Raw genomic sequence first — 24,389 nt, 5'->3', positions numbered from 1 at the left:
TGTTTTTATGTTGTCTCCTATCTTATTGCTGTTTTTATGTTGCCTCCTATCTTATTGCTGTTTTTATGTTGCCTCTTATCTTATTGCTGTTTTTATGTTGCCTCCTATCTTATTGCTGTTTTTATGTTGCCTCCTATCTTATTGCTGTTTTTATGTTGCCTCTTATCTTATTGCTGTTTTTATGTTGCCTCCTATCTTATTGCTGTTTTTATGTTGCCTCCTATCTTATTGCTACCCAAAGAAGGATCCTTGCTGAGGACATGCGCAGAAGCCAAAAAATACAAAAAAACGTAAATAGCCACATAATGTAGAAAGGCTTTGTCTGCCTTAGATGTTGCAAACTATGCAGGTTACAAATGGGTTTGCCCGGTCATTTAAAATGCTGCACTCATCTTTAATCTTCAAAATCGAAGACAACGCCTTATTGCTATTGAGGCATCCAATTTGCCATTTCGTTTTATTATAAGTTAAAAATATTCTTTTAAGTATAATTCACTTCAATGTTAGTGAAACTTCTTTCTGATTGATAATTGAAAACTAAAAAGAGAAGTTGTTTGTTATTGCTTGTATGCTTGCGAATCTTGGACGATAACTGCAGAATTTGAGATGAGAATCTGAGCCATGGAATTGAGATGCTACACCACAAATGAGGTCAATCGAAACAGGATCACAAATCACAATGGTAGTGGGGCCTACAATGACCTGCTGACCTCTGTCCAAAAAAAAAGCAAACCAAAAAGGTATGGCCATAGTACAATGTTCTCATGCTCACAAAGACCTTCCTACAGAGAACAGTATCAGGGGAAAGAAAGGAAAGAGGCAGAAAGTGATCGGAAGGTAACAACAATGAATGGACAGGCCTGTCATTGAAAGAGATTCTAGTCATGGTAAAAGACAAAGAAGAATGGAGAGAGGAGTCGACAGATCATGTATTGTGCCCGAACGGTCCATCAGACTATTAGATAAGTGATCTTTCAGTATTTAACATTATTTCTCAATAGTTGTCTCAATGTTAGTTTAAAAAGTCATTTAGCTATTTACCAGTAAAAGAATCAGATTGCAATAGATTAAGTAGCAGTTAGACATATTTGTTATTGTCAATTAATATTTAATAAGAGATAAAAACATTTTTTTTCTTCATCCATTAATTACTCACACTTTTTTGTTTCTGAAAACTTAACGCTGAGGTGTCTAATTGTTGACAAGGAAATTATTCTCTTGACATTTGGAACATTATACCATTATCCTAGAACTGATAGTCACATTACAAGCAATTACAGTAATGACCATAACACATTGAGAACAGTCCTTATTTGAAAACGTACCATAACAAAATAAACATTTTATCCTGGTGGACGCGTGTTTGCTTAACAGAAGGCTAGGTTGTTTTTAACAGAAGGCTAGGTTGTTTTTACATTTCATAGTCCATTCTCATTTTATTTATTTTTGTTTTCATTGCTATGTAAAGCGTGACTGGAATGTGATCTGTATTGATTGCAAGGTTGTATTCAGTATCATCATCGGTCCTTTAAGTTTTTTTCATGGAACATCTATGGCCTCCTTCAGTCAAAAAGTAACTGTGGACCATTTCGAAGAAATTAGATGAAATCCTGGGTGTTAGCTATGGTCAGAAAGATCTTCTTCTGCGTTCTCAATAAAGAACGTCCAGGACACGGACGGGATTCTCAGGTGACTCTCTACAGGGGCGAATTTCTCGTCCCCATTTTCAGCTTCTGGAAATACGTCTCATTCTGTAATTAACGGTTGAATATTACTACTTAATATGATGAGCATAGTGTAAGCTACTAATGAACAAAAAAAATTAACATAATAATGTTATGGATAGCTAACAAAGTTTTCCAATTTATTTTGTATTCAAAACGTCTTGAATAAAGGAGTATTATTGTCTGTAAAATGAATATAAAAAAAAAGACCTGGCTTACTCATCTCAATTATACATTCTAAAGCAGAAACTATAAAGTTATATGTTTTTCCAAGCATTATATAATGCGATCTTATCAGTTGATGGGAGTAGTTGCTCGCCATTGATAATCGATTCCATCTATTATAGTATCGCCCCAAGTGTGACATCCTAAAGTAAATCCCAATGTATCGATGTTCCTCACTGTAAAAAGATATCTAAAATTTGTGTTTTTGTTTGTGGACACTGCTCTAATGGATCCCCATACTTCCGGTATCTTGGAGAATGGTTTTGTAAAGTTGACCTTTATAAACCTAACTCTATTGGGCAGACCTTCTGAAGGGAAGAGACTGAAACCGTTGCTGTCATAACAATTAACGAAGCCTTCTTCGGTTCGGATGTTTGACAAAGTATTTCTGACAATATCAAGGTTTTCAACTGTAACATTGAGTCTCTTCTCAAGGCTATCGACTGAATACAATTCGTCATTTTGCTGCTGAAGAAAATGCTCAAACCTAGCTTCAAGTTGTTTCAACCTATCTTGTAAACTCTGCGTTTTCTCCGACAAGCCATCTAATCTGTTCTGTCTAAACTTGACGTGCGTGGAGCAGGTGACTTCTTCGCTGTTGTCGTCCAGTTTTCTGGCAGTACACGCATGATGGCCTATCTGATCTTCTTCAGACCTTCTCCAGTTTACCTCAACATATGGGATGTTGTCTTCGGAGTTGTGCTGTGTAGTGTTGTTGACTTGGGATAGTGAAATAGAACCTGCTAACAAGAAAAATAAAAAAAAACAAAATATTTTTTTTTAAACAAAGCGTTTAGTGTAGTTGTAAAAATTACTTTGGGGCAGTCATGTAATTAATATTTGTGATAGATCTAGATAAACAATAATAAATCTGTGCCATTAGAGATATTTTTACCATTTGTTTTTGTTAAACGCAATTTCATGCCGAGAGAAACACTAGTAAAGGACCAAGGTTAGGTCACACTGAGCTCCTTCTGCCAGGCGGCCCGCCATCTAGTCTACATAGAACCTACTTATGTCATCGCTATTTATAAAGTCTATTTAAAAAAAACTGTTATAAAGATACACTATTTTAAATATCAACATTGTAACAGGAAGAATGAGGATTCCAATTTAACTAGTAGTATTTATATATAGACTTACCTAATGTAGATAGGACAAACATAAATAAGAATAAAGCTGCGTTTGTCTTTATGCCTACTACTGACATGTTGAACTTGTTTACAGTTTATCTGAAGAAAATATCTAGAGTAGAAATGTATTATAAATAATCCTTACATTAATAATTTTCAGAATTTGTAAAAAGCTGGCATGTAGAATATTTGCATTACACAAATAACAAACTAGTGTTTAAGAGGGAAGACATATTAGGAACTCCATTTATTACGTAAACACAAGCGGTGTTGCACTGACGCGCTAGTGTGCAAATGTACATATATTACTATTATGTTACATCTCTCTTCTTTAATTTAGAAAATCTATTTATCAGAATAACTAACAAACTAGTCAACTAAAAAGTCTAATCAGTTCATCACAAATCAAGTCTCTTGGGTTTGTTAACTATTCTGCCTGAGCGTGTTACATAAGGTTCATTTGGTCTAGAGGTGTTAGAAGAAGCAGTGTGTAGTGGCGGCTCAAAATCTAGTGTAGTTTGTAATATTGGACTCTCTAGATCTAGTGGTTCTGGTTGTTCTGAGAGGTCATCTGGAAAGTCATAATTGTTGTCAAATCTGTTTGCTTTCTCAGAAGACTTTCTGATGTGTATTCTGTTTCTTCTGTAGACCTTATTTCCACTTTTGACATTATACGATCTAGGCTTAGAATGCTTCGAAACTACTGTTCCTGGTTTCCACTCAGAATTAAGTTGCATTCTGACTGCCGTTCCGTTTTGTAGTGGATTATGACTCTTAACTCCTTTCCTCTTATCATAATAATGTTTCTCAGACTGTTTCTCTGAGTCAAAGTGTTTCTTCACCACCTTGAGATCTGGTGTCTTGGTAGGTATTAGCGGTTCTGACACATTTTGATTCTGATGTTCAGCACACCTGCTACAATCCCTAACTGTCACTTCAATGTCTGCATTCATGCCTGGCCAATACATGACTTCTCTGGCTCGCTGCTTACACTTGACTATTCCTAAGTGAGACTTGTGAATCAGATTTAGCATGTATTTACGTAAGCTTGGTGGCATGACTATTCTCAGACCTTTGTATATAATACCATCCGAAGTTGATAACTGGTCTCTTGAATCCCAATACGGCCTGACTTCAATTGGAGTCTCGCTTCTTGTGTCTGGCCAACCAGTCATAATTACTTCCAGAAGCATTGAAAGTTCCTTGCTTGTAAAGTCTTTAATTTCACTGTATTTCGAATCACTTACAGAGATCATATGCACTGAATCATCTGTAAATTCACATGTCTGTGTATCAGTATTTGGTAGATGTGCACGAGAAAGTGTATCGGAGATAAACATTTCCTTGCCTTTTCTGTAACAGACTTTCAGATCATACCACTGCAGTCTTATTAGCATCTTCTGTATTCTCATTGGTGCTGACAATAGAGGTTTCTTGAAGATTTGCTCCAGAGGTTTGTGATCATTATAAACTGTTACTTCTTTACCAAATATGTAGCAGTGAAATTTGCTTGTACTATACACAATTGAGAGCATTTCCTTCTCAATTTGAGCATATCTTGTTTCTGTATCTGTGAGAGCTCTTGATGCGTATGCAATTATACGACCTTCCTGGAGTAATACTGCTCCCAGTCCATCTTTACTTGCATCACATTCTATCTCTACGTTCTTGTTGACATCATAATATGCTAAAACTGGAGGGTTTGTACAAAGATGTTTCAATTCTTTGAAACTCTTGTTTTGTTCATGATTCCATTGAAATTCTATATCATCTTTTAGAAGCTTTCGTATTGGAGCATCTGCTTGACTTAGATAAGGAATAAATTTTGCTAGGTACTGAATTAAACCTAGAAATCTTCTGATTCCATCTTTGTCTTGAGGAGCTGGCATGTCAATAATTGCCTTTATCTTTGCTGGATCTGGTTCTAAACCTTTCTTTGACAAGATATGGCCCATATAAGGTACTCTGTTTTGCCTTATCTTGCACTTGTCATAGTTCAGCTTTAGATTGTACTTCGTTGCTCTTTGCATGACTTGTTTCAAAATGTGATCATGATGCTCAACATCTCTACCAGCTACTAGAATGTCGTCTATGATGACATATGCTCCTTCAATTCCTTGAAGCATTTCATCCATAATTCTTTGGTAAATTTCTGGCGCTGATTTGATACCAAAAGGTAATCGTAACCATCTATATCTTCCCAGAGGTGTGTTGAAAGTTGTGAGAAATGAAGATTCTCTTTCAAGCTTTATTTGCATAAACCCTGACTTGGCATCGAGAACTGAGAATATCTTCGAATCTGGAATATTAGTGATCACATCTTCAATAGTTTTCATCGGGTGATGTTCCCTTCTGATTGCTTTATTGAGATCTTTTGGATCAATACATATTCTAACTTTGTCATTCCTGAACGAAACAACCATGGAGCTAACCCATTCAGTAGGTTCATGTACGGCAGTAATAAATCCATCAGCTTGCATTTCTTTAAGTTTTTCTTCAACTTTATTGCGTAGAGATGCTGCTAAGCGACGTGGTGGATGAATAACTCCTTTAGCATTTTCCTGTAACTGAATCTTGTATTCTCCTGACAGTGTTCCAGTTGTTTTCAGCATTTCAGGAAATTCTCTTTGTAACTCGTCTTCTGCCTTGGATTCTATGCTGTCTATCCGTTGTAGTAGTCCCAAACATTCTGCTGTGTCACCACTCAAAATGTTCTCTTGGCTTATGTCTACTACCTCAAACCTTGCTTTCACCTCTTGGATATTATTTTTCAAAGGTAGCACCACTGCTCCTAAAGTCTTAATAACATGATTAGAGTAAGACTTGAGCGACTTTGCTGAATAAGCAAGTTTTACTTTGTCTTTGAGCTTTTCAAACTCTGACTTGACAAGAATGTTACATCTTGCACCAGTATCGATACGAAAAATTAATGTCTTGCCATGCACGACTAGTTTTACAGTCCACTTGTCTTCGACGACATTGATGTTCTCAATATTACCCTTTCTATACTGGCTACTTGCAGTGCTAACAGGTATAATATTTTCATCACTGTGACTGTCATCTTCTACTAGATTGACGTTGCGTCTTTTTCTGCACATTTGAAACCAGTGGTTTTTCTTCTTGCAGAAATTGCATGTGGTTCCTATTGCTGGACATTTTCCCTTTTCGTGGTTCTTGCCGCATTTACTACATAATTTATCTGAGTTGTCTTTAGACTTCTGCTTTAGTACATTGTGTGACTGTCTCTTGATTGCTAGAACTTCTTGGCTCCTAATCATTTTCACTTGGCTTTGTGACAATTCATATTGTTGCCCAATTTCAATAGCCTTGCTAAGGGTCAACTTCTGTCCCTGATCAAGTAGTCTTAATTGTACCTTTTCGTGTATGACTCCACTAATAATCAAATCAATAAGCATATCGTCTGGGTTGTCATACTCACAGTCCATACTGAGAAGCTTTAGGTCTTTAACAAAGTTATCAAAACTTTCTCCTTCTACCTGCTTTCTCTGATGTGCTCTAAATCTAGACACTCTTTTATTTTGTCTTGGCCTTATGTAGTCTTCTATTTTCTTTAATAGCAATTGCGGATCTCCCTCTTCACTATCAGTAATATTTAGAGTTTTGTAAACCTCACGGCCTTGCTGGCCTATCCACATTCCCAGCCATCCGGCTTTTTGTTTACTATCGGCACCAGCTAACGGTCCTTTGAAACAAAAGCTCACCTGCTGTTGAAACCTTAAAAACTCTTGATACAGATCTTTAGCATTCCAATTCAAGATTGGTTGCTCAAAATAAAAAGAAGCCATTATTAGATTAATAAAAACCTTTGTGTGGACAGCTTTTCAAGTTTTATTCTGACACCATGTAGAATATTTGCATTACACAAATAACAAACTAGTGTTTAAGAGGGAAGACATATTAGGAACTCCATTTATTACGTAAACACAAGCGGTGTTGCACTGACGCGCTAGTGTGCAAATGTACATATATTACTATTATGTTACATGGCATATATATCCTGTTTACAGAAAACCCTAAGATGAATAAACTATAATATATAGATAATAATAGATATAGATATAAAATATAAAAAAATATATATATTAAGTAGGCCTATATAATAATATATAATTCTGTCCACTTTTTAAAACTGCCGATTCCAATTTTTACACTCTTCAGCTTGTATTAGGCCTACTAAGTAAGTAAAGAAAAAAATCACCTAAGGTTTCTCCTTTCACACTATGCGGTCTATAGGGCAGATGATGTTACGGTCATCTGTTTCTTTGGCCAACAGTAAACGAACACGGTGTCATAAGTAATTGGAAGTAATTATCTTTCAATATTGATTTTTTGACATTATTTGATCAATTCATTACACAATCTCTTCCATTCTTTTATTACATTTCTTGACATAAATCAGAGACAAGACTAGGACAGATTTATTGATCCTTATTGGAAATCTGTTGAAGTTTGTTGAAATTTGTTGAGATTACAATTACCATTTTTTTCAATTAAAAACAACATTCAACTAAAGAGAGCAGACATAACAAACAGAGAAGTTCATTGAGTGACTACACACAGACTTCCAATGGCTCAAGCCGACATACTAACCACTCTGCTAGTCAGGTGCTTATGAAAATAGAAGATTTTATAGTTATCTATTGTTTATTTCAAACTTACTTAAATTCGGCGACCTATAATGGGCGCTAATTCAGCTTTTACCACCACTTCAGTCATGTACAATTTCTTTCCATTTTTCGTGATACCAAACAAAATAATTACTTATAAATAGTTTATTAACTAAAAGGATTTTTAACATTGATTTTTGTGATGTCAGTTAAAAGAAATAATTGTGCGAAATTTCAGCTTGATCAGAGACTGAGTGTGGGAGAATTGACATGTACAAACTTTTTATCAGACAGACTGAGTGAGTTGAGATAAGCTTTGTAATAACAATAAAATGTACATCTATCCAGCTATACTTACAAAGATAATAAGCCAACACTCTGAAACACAGAGCAATAAATTGAAGAACCTTTGCGTACTAAAGTGAAACGCACATTTCAAACGTTGCTGGATAAACTGATTACAAAGCACAGTGGGTCATGATTAACACAAGGTTGGAACATTTGAAAATAATACAGATTACATCAGTGTTTCTCAAACTTTTACTCGTGGCGCCCCCTTAAAAACAAATTTCATTCGAGCCCTCCTTAGCCTGGTAAGTAAGGATCTGAAGGAGCGTTGTAGTCCGGAAGGATATTCAGGCTATAATGAAAAAGAAAAGAAACTGAAATGATTAAATTAGAACACATTTCCCGGTACATATTTACATTATGTTTCAAATCGAAATGTACATAGGCCTAATTACATTTATTGAAGTGGTCCTTTTACTCTTCTTTTTCTGAAATATTGTTTTGTAGATATTTGTTTGAAAGATTTCTTTCCGGAAATAATATTTGGGAGCAATGCAATTCTCCAGCGGGTACGGGGCAGAATCCCAGCGTCAAGCTTTTCCTGCGTTCTAGACTTCAGAAATTCTTTCTCCTGCATCTACAACGCCTTTCTCTCAAAGTAAAATAAGGGCATGTTAAACAAAGGGGTGTGACGGGGGTTTTCTTGCAATCAGACCGCACTATTCAGCATAGGGAAAAAACAAAAGTCGCAGATCAAACTTAATCTAACAAAGAATGAGACAACACTGGCTAATATTATTTGAGGCACATTCGTTGTCTTAAAATCATCTTCTTGTTAAGTAAGACCTCTTCCCGCGGACATTTATATTTCATTTTTATTGCTTTTGTCGTCAGCGAGATTGTGTACAATAGTCAAGAGTATTTAGACTATTCTGATACAAAACAATGTTACAATTCAGATAATTTAAGAAAAAAGAAAAAAAAAACATTTCCATAAAAAAAAATTAAAAAATTCCTTTAGTTAAGTGTTTATGGTTGTATCGGCGCACTTCAGTTCACGCGATAATATGAAAAACTACTTATTAATTGCTGTTTTAAATTATGTCCAACTTATATGCATACCAAATAGCTTTTTTCTCTTAAAAAAAGTAAACATTATTTTGGCTCAATGTACTAGTTAGTAGGACAGAACTTACATAACGTAGCAATACAAATGTAAAAAAAAAAAATTGACAAAAAATCTAAAACCATTTGCATAAATGTGTTTAAAATATGGCAAATTGCAATGTTCCCTACTAAAGAGCCTCCCGTCTTTGTTACTTAATAGTGAATAGTTGTGAAAGTTGTGTATTTTTATGAAAAAACTGCTTGCACAGGTGATTTTAAAAATTAGATTTTTTGCTTTTAGAAAAGAAAAAAAGTAGCCGTTGCATCAGAACTTTGAAAGGACTAAAATATTATGATGTCGAATTTCCAATATCTTTTCTAGTTTACGAGATCTAAATGGGACAGACGGACAGACGGACGGACAGACATTTCACACAAAACTAATATTAGTTCGGGGGCCGCTAAAAATTGGTCGGTAATAGTTTAGATACCCAAATACCTTTACTGACCACCATGTTGTTTTTAAGCATATTTATCTCCCTTATCTATATTAACCTTTTTTTAAAGAGATTTTTGTTCTTATGCTGTCAACTTATTAATTTTTAAGTGTATTTACTGAAATGAAGGTCTAAAAAAATGTTAATAATAAATTGATGAAGTTGTTTCTTCTTTTTTTCAATAACTCTTTTTCTAAAAGAATTTTTTGTTCTTATGCTATCATTTTAAATGAATTTTAATATTAGATCTAATAGCTGCTAGAAAGAAAGACAAAACAGCAACAGAAAAATGTTGGCAAGTAATTCAAGGGAGATAGTCTAGTATTAAGCCTTTAAACCAAAATGGCGTATTTCCAATGACAATATACGTAATAAGAAATAAAACTTAAAAATATATATTTTAAAAACTATTTATCTCCGAGAAAATTAAATTACATATTTGTAATCTGCATTTTTTTCTGCATATTCTTAAAATATTAGAGAAACCTGATTTAGCGTTTCTAATCACGTAAACTAATACCAATTGAGCATAATCACAATGGGGAGAAGTTTTGAATGAAGAGTCTTCTTTAAAAAAGTTGATTAGAGACGGTTCTTATTAGAACATTAAATGGCGTCTTTTGCTTAATATATTTAGATTTTGAAACACTGTCATTTCACATGGTTAATATTCAAACATGTATCCATAACTACAATGAAAAGAATACTTCTTTTTTCTATCTTTAAAAATAAATTGAAAATTTTTTTTCGTCAAAACCTAGAGCCTCCCAGAGAGGACGTCACGTCCCCGCCATTCCCTAGTATGCCTTTGTATGATTACTCAATATGTCTTTCAGAGAGCCCTAAACGTCATGGGATCAACGCTTCTAGTGAGGCCGCGTTTCTCCCTCAAAAGTTATGGTTTGCGGACTTATTCAGTACACGGACCAAAGCTTTGGAACTCACTCCACATTTATCTCAGACAACATGCTTCCCTACATTTAAGAAGAACGCTAAGACCTATCTGTTCAAAATATTTTTAGATGAGTTTGTCATTTTAACGCTTGTGTTTATGTTTGTAATGTTATCACAGCGCTTTGAGCCTACATTACGCTATAAATTATTATTATTATTATCATTATTATTATTATGAGAAACATCGGATTACACGATATATGCAACACATTAGCCAATGAAAGTGCTGCTTGCGTTAGACTCACGAGAACTTATCTCTTGTTGTTTCTGTCGTAACATAATAGTTTCCACATTTTCAGATGTTAAGACTGCTAACAACACTGTTGAAGTAGGTCTACGCCGCAGTTTTTCCCAAACTTTTGACCTATGTGTAAGCCCTTTTATAATTTTTGTAATGCTTAGTACCCCTCGCCACCCCCCCCCCACTCCAACCACACTTTAATTTATTAACAGAACATAATAACTGGGTATTTTTTTTAAAATCAGCATAGTTAACGAGGCGCAACGCGTACCCTCTACAAAGTCTTCCCATACCCCTGAGGGTACACCTACCCCACTTTGAGAGACACTGAAGTAAGGTAATGTGACACAAAATAAATGTGGCCTGTTTTGGTCAACCACGACATTGGCCATCCCTTTAATGTCCGTTCCTCCGCCTTAAAAGCATGTTTATTTTATTAAAAAAAAATCAATCATTAAAATTTTTAGGATAAATTGTAAAAGGCCTTAAATATAATTAGAGGGCTTAGCAATTAGATAGAAACCCATAATTTTTAATAGAAATAATTAACAAACTATTATTTACTTTTGAGCGGACCACCAAAAAGGAGACGCAATAAGCTTTTTGGCCGCTATTGTGGCACCAAACTGTCTTTATTGTCTGTTTTTTACAATATCTCTATTCAACTTGTACCTTCGTGGAAACTAAAACTAAGACCTTCTGGGTGGGTGGGCTCAAAAACCTGAGTGGACAAGGATTTCGAAAACAGCTCTAACGATTTTCCTAGAAATTTGACAGTTGATGTATATCGCTGGGAAAAGAATGACTAGCTCGTTGGCCATACCGAGAAAACTCTAGTTTGACCTTTATAATTGTTCAAAGTAAACAAAAGAAATACATTTAAATTTAGCTAGAGATCGAGAAAATAACGGACTTTGTGTATTTCAACATGTAGGCTTTATTCGTTCAAACATTCAAGAGTTTAATAAACTAATGTTCAGGAATATTTTGCGCTTTGTCTAGATCTAAAGACCTTTTATTGGAATTCTATGTCTAGTAGATCTATACCTTTGGTCATGAAGACAACAACAGACAAGAAGAGGAATGGTATACAGTAGACACTGTGGAAACAGCTAGACGACCCCGTCTTTACAGATGACTTGACTCTTCTTTCTCACACACAACAGCAGATGCAGGAAAACTATAAGCGTCGTTGCGGAAAATTCAGCTAGAATGGGTCTTACCATAATTAGAGGGAAGAGCAAGGTGTTCAAGATGAAGACATCCAACAACACGCCCATTACAGTCCATGGTGAGGCGCTGGAAGAGGTGGGAAGCTTCAACTATCTCGGCAGTATCCTAGACCACCATGGAGGAACAGATGCAGATATCATAACCCGCATTGGTAAAGCTCGAGCAGCCTTCCATCAGCTGAAGAACACCTGGAGATCTAGGGAAATAAGCACCACCATAATGATCAGGCTCTTTAAAACCAATAAGCCTATACTACTTTATAGAACAGAGACCTGGGACTGTGGCAAAGAACAAAGCAGCAGCCCATTGAAGTAGATATCCTATAAAGACGCTGGAGATGGATAGTTCACACCCTTCGCAAGCCTGCATCCAACATAAACAAGGCAAGCCCTAACTTGGAACCCTTAAGGAAAGAGGAAGAGGGGACGGCCCAGGAATACATGGCGCTGCGATCTAGAAGTAGATGCCAAGCAGATGGGCAAGACATGGGGACAGTTGGAGAGACTCGCCCAGAACCGAGATGCTTGGAGGAAGCTGGTTGGTGGCCTATTCCTCAGAAGGGACCACAGGCAGAGATGAGATGGAATCTATACCTTCGCTTAATTGGGGGAGGGGGAGATGTGGCGGGGATAAAAATATTCAAATTAAAAAAATATCTAACATTTATTAGTGATTAAGAGAAAATTAATCGTTCTATAAGTTGTATAAAGTATTTAAAAAAAATAGTTTTCTTATTTGAGCCTAGATAAATCTAAGTAGGAAAAAAATAAACAGAATTAAATGAACAGAAGCAGTGACAGAAAAGTGTATTCTATCACTTTCATGGTTATATATACAGTTTGGCTAGAATATAAATAGTAGCGATTACATATAACAATATTGATAATAATCTTTAGTATTCGTGGGGACATTTGTTTTACCATTGTGCATAATACATAATAATAGAGAACTAGAACAAACAATGTATACGAGAGCAAACAAGTTCTACGTTAAATTCCACAGTTTCTGTTGAATCTTACTTATGAAATATACATCAGAAAGTTGGTGATCTGCATTACTTTGTAGTGTATCATAATGTAAGTTTACAGCTACTTGTAAATCAAATTTAATTTACAGCTACTTGTTAAAGAAAGTTAATTTACAGCTACTTGTAAAGTGGTGTGAATATAATTCAAAGAAAATTGTGTAAACTAATAATTTCCCGGGTATGGCATTCGTTAAAAAAAATTGCCAAATAAAGCTAAACACTTCCGGTTTTCATTTAAAAAAAAAAAAGATAAATTTATATTATCGCTCTGAACAAGAATGAAGAGTTCTTCTTACACATTATACAAAAAAAAAAAAAAAACTCTGTTACTTCGTTTCGTTTTAATAGAAAGTCGAACTTTTATAATAGTCAAATATTCCTTCGTCTACTTTGATTCTTTGGAGATTTTCACACACAAAAAAAAAATAAATACAGTAATTTTGTTTTTGTTTAGTTCTGGGATCTGAAGACCAAATATAGATGCCAAATTTCAATATAGAAAATTCATTTTCTTTTCTTTAATAAACATAGTATATACATATTGTCTAATTCTTTTCTGTAACTTATATACATGAAAATATTTGTCTATTGAACTGGAATGTTATAATCTTTTAATATGAAAGTAAAAATTTAATTTATAGGCGTTGTTGCTCGCCATTGATAATCGATTCCATGCAAGAGAGTATCGGCCCACGTCTGACAAACCACGGTAAACCCTAAGGTACTAATATCGCGGACTTGAAAGTTGTATCTGAAATTTGTGTTTCTGTCAGCATCCACTGCTCGTATCGATCCCCAAACCTGTGGGACTTTGGTGAAAGGTGATCTGAAATTAACCCTAACATACTTAACCCTATTGTATACCCCCTCTGAGGAAGTTAATCTAAACTCATTACTAGATGAACAGTACACAGTCCCCTCTTCAGTTCTAATGCTGGCCAAATTGCTCCTGACGGCGTTCACATTTGAGGTTGTGCTGGCTAGACTCTGCCTCAGGTCGTTCAACACCTTTTCCTGTGCTTTGACAGTACTGACCGTAGCGGTTAGGTTTGACTCAAGCCCGGTGACACGATTCTTGAGATCGAGTACCTCCGTGTTGAGACCCTCAATATCACGCTGACTTTCATCGTACTTGGATTCCAGTTGGTTCAACTTGTTTTCCATATTTTCAACCTGTTATAAGTAGATGATTGTTAAATTCGATTGTTATGTTTACGGCAACACAGTACTACAGTTTATACTAAGTGTCATATTGTAACGTTTATAAGTGTGTTGATAATGTAACGTTTATATGCTAAGATTTAGATTCTCTCTTTCTTGGTATTACATTACTTTCTGCTAACGCAAATGTCGTGGTTCTGTGTAGAGCTTTTGACTTGATTAGCACAACAGATATTAGAATTCACTAAGTAACACTCTTAACAGCAGACAGTAAATTTATTGAATAAATAGATAACTTGGCGGGTAATCCAGCCACAAAGGCATAGTACACTTTCGAACCACATTAACCGCCATATTATGAATAAGATTTATTTCCCTTTTCGATATCAAACAAAATCAACTACTTACTATTTAATTAACTAATTTGTTAATTGTACTATTGATTAATGTTTTCTTAGGAATGCTGAGTTATTGTGCAAAGTTTGAACTTAATCCGAGAATGGAAAGTAGAAGAAACTAACGTGTTCAAAATGTTGTACCAGGCAGACAGAAAGAGTGAAGCTTTTCAAATAAAGACTTGCAATCACACGATACAATTGTACGCAGTTATCAGTTTGATCAGACATAGCTGTCACACAAAAAAAATACTAATAACTACAATATTGTTTCCCAGGGCAGTGTATTATTTTGCGAAATAACCACCACAAATTATTGTTACATATTAAATGTAATATCGCAAATAGTCCGTGCCATGCTCAACGATATATAAAGAAGATTACAAAGAGAGTTTTTGTGAGAGTCTCACACTGTCTGTGTTTTCACACAAACTCAGAGGCGGCCCTCGAAAGGAGGGGCCACTCATGGGTCATCTGCTTGGTATGCAATACAGGTATTGAGGCAGGTTTTTATTATTTTTAGCAACAAATATCAGAAAATTTAAAGTACAAATTACCAACAACGAAAATCCTACATACCTCCATACAAAAATAAAACGTGTGCGGGGCACCGACGTGATTGTATTCTTGGCCGGTTGATGTTTTTATATAGTTAAGTATTAAATGAAATCCCAACAGATGTAATTAAAAGCTCATCTTATCGATGGTTGAAGTAGAGACCAATGAAATAGGTGAAAGACTTATCTCTCATTCAAAGTCATTAGAAGAATTCCTTCTCTTGATCATGTATCTAAAGGATTACAAATTAATCTGCTAAGCAAAAAGTAAAAAAACAAAACCTTTTCCACTAATTTGTCCAGTTTGCTTTGTTTAAATTTCACTTGTGTTATACAGGTCACCTCCTCTCTGTAGTCGTCCAGAGGTTTCGTGGTACATACGTTCTGGTCATACTCGGGCCTTCTCCAGTCATCATGAATATAGGTGCTAGTTTCATACGATGGTATCTTCTCGGTGTCATTGCTAGCAGACGACAGCTGAACAAAGGCTGAAAAGAATAATTCAAACAAGCAACATATTTTTAAACATACTTTTAAAAATTTCAAATTGATCCGAGAATGGGAAGTGGGAGAAAAAAAAGTGTAAAAAATCCACACAGACAGACAGATAATATAAGCTTTGTAATAGTCCGATTCTATTGATTTAAAATGAACGGTCATTTGTAATATAAAGCAGGACGACGCACCAAGAACGACTGGTATTGAACGCGACAGAGAGTATGACCGTAACACAGACCTATATATAGCCTATTATATCTTATCTTATCTTATATGATACAGACGTTACTTCAAAAAAGAAGATGATTACGTCCTACGCGTCATGCATTTAGTCATGCATATTAACCAATGACCTAAATTCTGCCAAGTCACTGGTTTTCCTGGCTAGCGCCGGCAACCCCATTCCATGAATCACAGAACTATATATTCACGCAAATTCGTGAAATAAAGCCTTTTTCTGTTAGTTCCCATAAAGATAATGTATCGAGAATCCTAGATCGAAATAATCCACGGCTATTGATTTTAGTCATCTTATGTACATTTAAATAGATTGATTACCGAGATCTTTTTGGATTATATATCTAGAAATTGCAAAATAATAATTAATTAACGATAATGCTTTTTTTTTTATGTTCAATTACTAGATCTAGAGTTAATGTTACATAGGTTAGGGTTGAAAAAAAAAGACTACTTTTTGTAACTAGTTTATAAAACAACGCCTTGTTTCAACTTTTAAAAACATTTTCACGACATTTTTTGTAGTGTGAAAAGATCTCCATGTCCAGCTTAGATATAATATACATAGGTCTGTTGTTTAGATAGGGATTATAGAATAACACCAGAGGAAAGGTTACAGTTAATACCAAGACTTGACGCAAACAACATCGTCATATTGACATGGGACATACACTGTATCTCGCATAATAAGAAGTTGTACAATTCTTTACGAAATGTTTCGTTGGTTATTTCCAGTTGCTAGTTCTTGTAATGTTTGCTGATAGTTAAAGAGATCCAGTGCATTTTTATCGAAGGCTGTTTAAAGCTTATTCACAAGAACACCCAATCCTTATAGTAAACATTACACTTTACCAATGGACTCCAATCCAATTTGAGATAATGTTTAATTTATTTATAGCGTATACTGCCAAGATGTGAAGTAAAGGCTCAATTTTATAGCTAAAGTTACTCACCATGAATGATTGCAAATCCAAGTAAGACAATATCAAATCTTCCCTTCATGTTTTTTTTTTGTAACGTTAAGAAATCTAAAATTCATAAAGAAAAAATAGTGAAAGATATTTAGGCCAGTGCGTTTAGTTCGAATGGAGAAAAAAATGTAGTTCTCCCTATCATATTCATCTTCTTTCTTTTGCATTTCTCATTTAACAGTAAAAACACGTTCCTCATGGAACATAGGGCCTCAGTAAAAACACGTTCCTCGTGGAAAATAGGGCCTCAGTAAAAACACGTTCCTCATGGAACATAGGGCCTCAGTAAAAACACGTTCCTCATGGAACATAGGGCCTCAGTAAAAACACGTTCCTCATGGAACATAGGGCCTCAGTAAAAACACGTTCCTCATGGAACATAGGGCCTCAGTAAAATCACGTTCCTCATGGAACATATGGTCTCAGTAAAACCACGTTCCTCGTGGAACATAGGGCTTCAGTAAAAACACGTTCCTCATGGAACATATGGCCTCAGTAAAAACACCTTCCATATGGAACATAGGGTCTCAGTAAAAACACGTTCCTCATGGAATATAGGGCCTCAGTAAAAACACGTTCCTCATGGAACATATGGCCTCAGTAAAAACACCTTCCATATGGAACATAGGGTCTCAGTAAAAACACGTCCACTCTCCACGGTCTCTTGCTAGTTTTTTAATGGCTTCCCAGCTCTTTCCTGCCCTCTCGGCTTCCTCTAGTATACTGTGTTATCAGTTCTGTCTATACCATCCATAAAACCTACTTGACTTCAGAGAAATCATTCTTTTGGTTTGACAGTATTGAATCTGTATTAAATGCAGTGCATTGATTAATTTTAATAGATTTGTTTACGTATCCCCCTTATTTTAGAATTTGGTACATTCTTTGATAAATGAACATGTAACATAAACGTTTTTTTTTTATCAATTCCTCGTTTCTGAAGCTGGTGGCAATTCATAAACTTTTATTCCGTTGAACACTTATAATGTTTCATTATTGCAAGAAGTCTTTCTAGTGAGCTTGCATAATGAAGTTGTTCTATAGTTCAATCCAGCTCACTTCAACATAAGACGGTGCACAACATTGTTATGAACGTTTATTTACGTTTACTTATTCAACCAGGGAATAACTCTTTACTTAAGACAAAGAAACATTTAAGTGAGTGCGGGAATTCTCGCTGAATGCCTTTTCAAAAAAACGCCATATGTAATTTTAAGATGATTAAATGCGGTGGCTGAGTGGTAAAGCACTTAGCTTGCGAACCGGGTTTCCAAGATACAAACCCTGGTGAAGACAGTGATTTTTACTTTCGGTATCTTTAGGGCACATCTGAGTCCACCCAGCTCTAATAGTTACCTGACTTTAGTTGGGGAAAAGTAAAGGTCGTTGAGCTGGCCGCATGACACCCTCGTTAACCGTGGGCCACAGAAACAGATGACCTTTACATCATCTCCCCCATAGATCACAAGGTCAGAAAAGGGAATTTTACTTTATTCTATATTTTTAAAATTTGAGTTGAATGCGGAAATTCCAACTGAAAACGCATTTAAAGTAATCAAAATAAAAAGCAAAGTTTAATTTTAAGATGATAACATTTATTTAAAATCGTAATGGTCAAACCAGAGTTTTCATTGTATGCCCAATTAGGTAGGGTTTTTTTTTCTCAAAGATATACATTAACCGTGTTTAAGAATTCATAGTCCTATTGGAATTGTGATGTAAAATAGATCTTTCCGTTGACATGGCGGAATCTTTGTCAAAATTAAGAGCCTTTTTTTTAAATCACAATTTGGTTTGTAGCGTAAATGTATCTAAAAATATTCAAAGCAAAACATTACGTAGGGACATAGATGCAAGTAATGAGGTATGTTATGTAAAGTTTACCAATGGGACAATGACTAAAATATCTCGTAGCTTGCACTAGGTCATGTAAACATTCTAGAACTGAATGAACTCAATGACATTGTGAATATTGAAATCAAATTACCAACTTTTTCCCGGAACTCAAGTTGCTAAAGTTCCGTTTAGTAGCCAAACTTCTTGCGACCAAGCCCATAAAGCCGCAAGGCTTATTATAGACCTAATATATATTTGTATCCTTAAATTATTTAAATCTCAGACAGTGAGCATCTCTGAACAAAAATGAATCGGACCTACACAAAATATTATTATAAAACTCTTATTTTATTGAAAGCTCTGCTATACTACCAACTATCCCGGCATGATCAACGATTCATTTTTAGGCTCCGAACAGAACACGACAGAATGATTGGATCTAGCTGAGTGTCTCATAAGAATTATGATCACATACTTAACATTTGCATACTTTACGGGGATACTGGCCCCGAAACACCAGTTTAGAAAAGACAATCGAAGATCTGGAGACCAGAGCGTTTGGGGTTGGTTGTCTAATCCCTCTAACTAAATAATGATAACGCAGACTTTGCTCTCTGAGAGTTATGAAACTTTTCAGTTAAATAAATAACGTCTACTGAATTTTGTCATTGGAATCAAGAGCGGACTTTGAAATAATGAGATCATCTGCAAATGACAGTTGATGAATGATGATGCTTATTATATCATTTACTGTATGTATGTATTGGTAAAGAAAAAAAATCGTTTCGTAATCTCTGAAAACGGAATAGCCAAGAAATAGAAATCAGAGATTCTTTTCTACATTTTCATATTTGTGAGAACCAGAAGTCTGCAGAATTGGCTGAACAAATACTCCAAGTAATACAAAAAATCACCCCTTATCTTTAAATAAATTGAGAGTCCATGATTCGAAGCTGTTTCCCATATTTACATTACAATAACCTTCAAGAATTGCTTCAGCAAAAGTCTCCTCTGGTGCATTTTGTTCACTGCACTAATCACAATATAAGTTTGGTCTTCAATGATTCCATCAGCTTTGTTCAAGATGTTTCAGATTTTTTGACTAAGTACAAAACGTTTAAGAGTATTTTTGCTCACAACATATCAAGATGGGCGATTCTTGAATCCAGTAGGAAGAGCATAGTTTATAGGACACTCTCTAATTGTGACCTACAAGTGTTCGTCAAAAAATGATGCTCTAACAAAAATGAGATTCAGATATCTTGATGTACTAAAGATGTTAACTAAAATTACTTTGTGGTCCGCAAAGAAAAAAGAACTCCTAGAAGCTGCAGCACTTAATCGAAAATTAGAAACATTGGATATTATTGTTCTGCTTATTGTCAAATGCAAAATACTAACGTTGTGTCAAAAATATTGGAAAGTGAGCAGCAAGACCTACATAAGTCTGTGAGCGAACTGGAGAAGATCTAAACTGAAGCAAGTCATTTGATAAATGGCTTTGAGAGTGTAGGAAATGAAACTACTGGATTAGCTCGATCTTAAGCAGTTGATCCAGTGTTTTCGCTCCACGCGATTGCGGATAGATAAAGGACTAATTGATGAGCTGACTACTGGGAGGAGAAAATTTAAGATGCAGAGAGGACTTTCAAAATCAACGTATTTTACCGAAATATCGATGTCATGACAGATTTTATAAAAAAAAATTCAGTCCCGTTGCCTGTAACAGTTGTTCAGCAGAGGGTCATTCTGAAAGTTGTGATTGATAAAAAATTATTTTAGAAGTTTTATGACATGGAACAGGTAGGCTTCACTTGATGCACTTTACATTGGTTAAAAAACAACACTGCTTTCTGACTTTGCTACTCAGAAGGCCAGAAAAATGAAACTTTTATAAATAAATGTTAGACCTATTTACTGTTAACTGATGGACATAGAACTAGATTATAGATTTTACCACAGATACTTTTTTTAAATGTAAATTTATATAATTGGAAAAAGAACTACTAAAACATTGGTTTGTTGAGCTTTAAGACACTATTAGTTGTACGGAATAATAGCTGAAGCAAAGTAATGACAATATTACTTACTAACAAGGTACACTGCTTGCATTGGTATTGGGATGTCTTTTGGTAAACGTACCAATACACTGACTACTCGATTACTTTGTCACACACTATATTTGTCTTATTGGGAGGTGGGCACTTCCTTGAACCCAGGCCCACGGGTACCTTGCTACGCCACTGATAGATGACATGTTTGTAAATGTGTGTAATTCAAAGTAAATGATAAAATGTACTCAGCTTTCTTACCTCTCTGTGTGCAAGAACAAAAGAAGTCAGTTAGTTGATCATAAAAACATTCAACTAACATGAATGTATTCGCGTCAAGGATGTGTGTGACACAAAGGTTTATATACGTTTGATTCGCAAACAAAAACATAACACATCCTGTTTCTGGGGATTTTTTAAATGTTGGGTGGGGATGAATTACGCTTTGTAGATAGGCTTAATTACCTCATTTCTTTTGATGAAACCCGCGTGATTTAGAAATGACTTGGCCACAGACATCTGTGTTTGTCAACATTTGATTTGTTGTATTTGACACTTTTATTGTTTTATAGGACTGTCTTATAAATAGCCTAATCATTTCTTCACTCTAGTGTGGGGAAAAAATGACACAGATAAAGCCAGACTGTCCAGACATGGAATATATAGACCTATCAACGAAAAGATTTTTATTTGCTGATTCTTATTATATTTCATCTATTGTGAGTTTAACAATAAACTAAATAATGTCAAGGACGCTAAATTGAACCTCGATGTTGCCAACTTAAAAAAAAATTGACCTGCAAACGTATAAACTTAGATAATTTATTGTGTACTATAATGTGCAGTACTAATTATAAATAAATAAATAAAATAAATAATATATATATATATATATATATATATATATATATATATATATATATATATATATATATATATATATAACACATAACACAAAAAATAGATTGTCAACAGTTCCTTCATCCTGTACAGTAAATACACCAAAAAGTTTTTTTTTAGTTTTATGCCATAGATGTTTTGAAAATATCTCATTTCAGTCCTGAGGAACACAATGATCTGTGAACTCACTCTTCGCCCATGAAAACTTGTCCTTTTCAGTTTAGAAATTCAAAATAAAACACAATTCCTATATTTTTCAAAAGTTTGCATTTGTTCATCAAAAAGGAGGAGCGGTTCATTGTTGACTTTTATTTTATTTCTCTGTATCTGTGTATCATTTCCAGGGTAATTGTCGAAATCAAATGTTTGCCATTTCAACATTGTTTCTAGATATACTCATTAGATCTAGAATATTAATTTCTATCTATAGTGATTTGAAAAGTGAAAAAGTAATTTAAAGCTACACACTAAGTTCTAGAGATCTATCTTTTTTATTGATAAAATTCAAATTGAAACCAATTAAAATAAAAAAAATAATATGTATTGCTGGAATCACCAACCACACTGGAAATGTCTTTTTGCAGGTTTATGATCCGTTGCTATGAATATTAGTCTATGTTTCAAATAGGAATTTGTTGCTCTATGAAGTGGTGCTTCAAACATTAAATATTAATTAACTAATTAATAAGGCTTAAGTATTAAAGATAACCTTCACCCATTAAACCACTATTACATAAGATCTGAACGAAGTGGTCTTCTCCTTTCCATTAGAACTAAAACAGAAAGATTTAAAAACTCCTTCATCCCACTGTCGATCAGAGTGTTACAGGATCAACTGTCATCATCGAGAAGTACATAGAAGTCTAATTCATAAAGCGCTGGTCATAAGTGTGTATGTGTTTCGTGTGTGTATGTTGTTCGTATTTGCATCTATAATGTTATTGTTACAGTAGTTATGCCGAGGTTGTCAATTGTAGTCAAACTGAATTTCCATTTGATTGTATGAATAAAAATTCTTATCTTATCTTATCTTATTAGGCCCTATTGTAAACGTTTTCGCAAAGAGCTGCTTATCATGTATTTCTTGATATTTCACGTGTGGCTCAAATATTGAGTCTGCGAAGATGTTATCACTAATAGGAGAAGGGGCGAAGCCAGTAAGCTTCGAGCAGGAAGGGCTTATAAGTCGTGGCTGGCTACCCACCTAGCAGAAGTACAACTGAACTCAAAACTCTGCTGCCTTGCAACTCATACATTGGAAAGGTTTTGTGGGTCAACCCTGAGTTAAAATAAGGAGCGGGCGACACTAATGCTGTTTGCAGCACACATCACTACACCCTGTCAGAACCTGTGACACTCCTGATCCCAAACTGTATATAAGTCGTTTGCAAAGACTTACATAATAAGCTTTTAATTTTATAACTCATGCCACCGACGTGTCCTTGAACTGTAGAGTTGCTGAAAGCATTTCTTTTAATATCAGATGTAGGTTTGTGTTTGTGTTTTTACAACTACAACGACTGGTAAAATCAATGTTTTACCTTTAATGTTTTACGTATTTTGTCATAAAAAAGTAAAGTTCCCCTTTCAGACCTTGTGATGATGTTAAGATGTTGTTTCTTTGGCCAACGGTTAATTAACACATGGGTGTCATGTGGCAGCCAACCGCCTTTACTTTTCCTAACTCAAGTAAGGTACCCATTAGAGTTGGGTGGACTCAGGGGAGGCCTAATAATCCTGAAATTCAAAATTCACCCAGATTCGAACTCAGGAGCCCAGGTTCAGAGGCCAAGCGCCTAACCACTACCACCCTATTTATCTATAAGTAAATAGATATTGTAAGACGCCCACAAACCATCATCTTCTCTATATGATGTCGAAGAGATATTATGTGAGTCTATTCTGAACTTTATCTTTGAATGTTCGAAAGTTTTTAAATCTTTTTTTTTATCAGGGTGACATTGTCTCAGATGATCCTCCAGCGTAATTAGCTTCATATCGTCATAAAAAAGGCAATTGGCATGTTTGATAAGGAAGGAATTAAGAATTTTCAATAATCAACTTTACACAGTTTACATTTCTTTTTGCTAAACATTACTTACAAAATTAAGTTATTTAAATAATTATTGAAATTAAATACAATAATTTTTCATATGAATAGCAGGATAAATATTTTAAGGATTAACTAATGTACAAATTATATATTAGTGTGAAGAATTACATTAATGCGATGTAAAAATTAAAGTTACGACCTGCTTAAATAAAATCTATTATCGTAGACCCCCAATTTGTTTTTCACTTTCGTAGTCCCCTTGGAAGTCTTCGTAGACCCCTGGGGGTCTATATGGACCATTTTTGGAATCACTGAACCAGATGATCATTTAATCACATCCGTTTTGTCATGAGACACGGTCCATTAAGCCAACTCCATGGGTTCCTTCTCGCATGCGAGGCCGGAGGTCGAGCCCACGGGGACCTCTATATGCCTATAATGTGCCACTGCACCCGTGGGGGAGCCATCATCAGCCATATGATGTACCAGAAGGTAGTAGCAGCGTTTCTGCAATATTGGAGAAGAGATTAGGGATTCTATATAAACCAAAGAGTTAATGTGAAAAGTCAGTCGTTGGTAGAGTTGTCGTTACTATGGTCTACTGTACGAGACAGTAGAAGAGAGATGTGTACAACTCAATGTAAGTTAACTAGGGTAGAGTTAACTGGAGTGG

General features: G+C 35.0%; 1 long non-coding RNA gene across 6 annotated transcripts; it reads right to left on the bottom strand.

Annotated features, from left to right (window-relative positions):
- Positions 1 to 205: 205 nt before the first annotated feature.
- On the bottom strand, positions 206 to 21,170 carry LOC106073431 (uncharacterized). Of its 6 annotated transcripts, XR_008778361.1 has the most exons (7): positions 21,025 to 21,169; positions 16,859 to 16,933; positions 15,453 to 15,658; positions 8,454 to 14,230; positions 8,069 to 8,350; positions 3,093 to 3,194; positions 206 to 2,692 (listed from the first exon to the last, which is right to left on the bottom strand). It is a non-coding gene; the product is annotated as an uncharacterized LOC106073431 (long non-coding RNA). The 6 variants fall into 6 exon arrangements; XR_008778363.1 differs by having other exon boundaries at positions 3,093 to 3,181; positions 8,069 to 14,230; positions 21,025 to 21,170; XR_008778364.1 differs by having other exon boundaries at positions 206 to 2,689; positions 3,093 to 3,181; positions 8,069 to 14,230.
- Positions 21,171 to 24,389: the final 3,219 nt, after the last annotated feature.

Source organism: Biomphalaria glabrata, chromosome 6 (genome assembly GCF_947242115.1).
Source record: "Biomphalaria glabrata chromosome 6, xgBioGlab47.1, whole genome shotgun sequence".
NCBI lineage: Eukaryota > Metazoa > Mollusca > Gastropoda > Planorbidae > Biomphalaria > Biomphalaria glabrata.
This window is presented reverse-complemented; position numbering and strand designations above follow the sequence as displayed.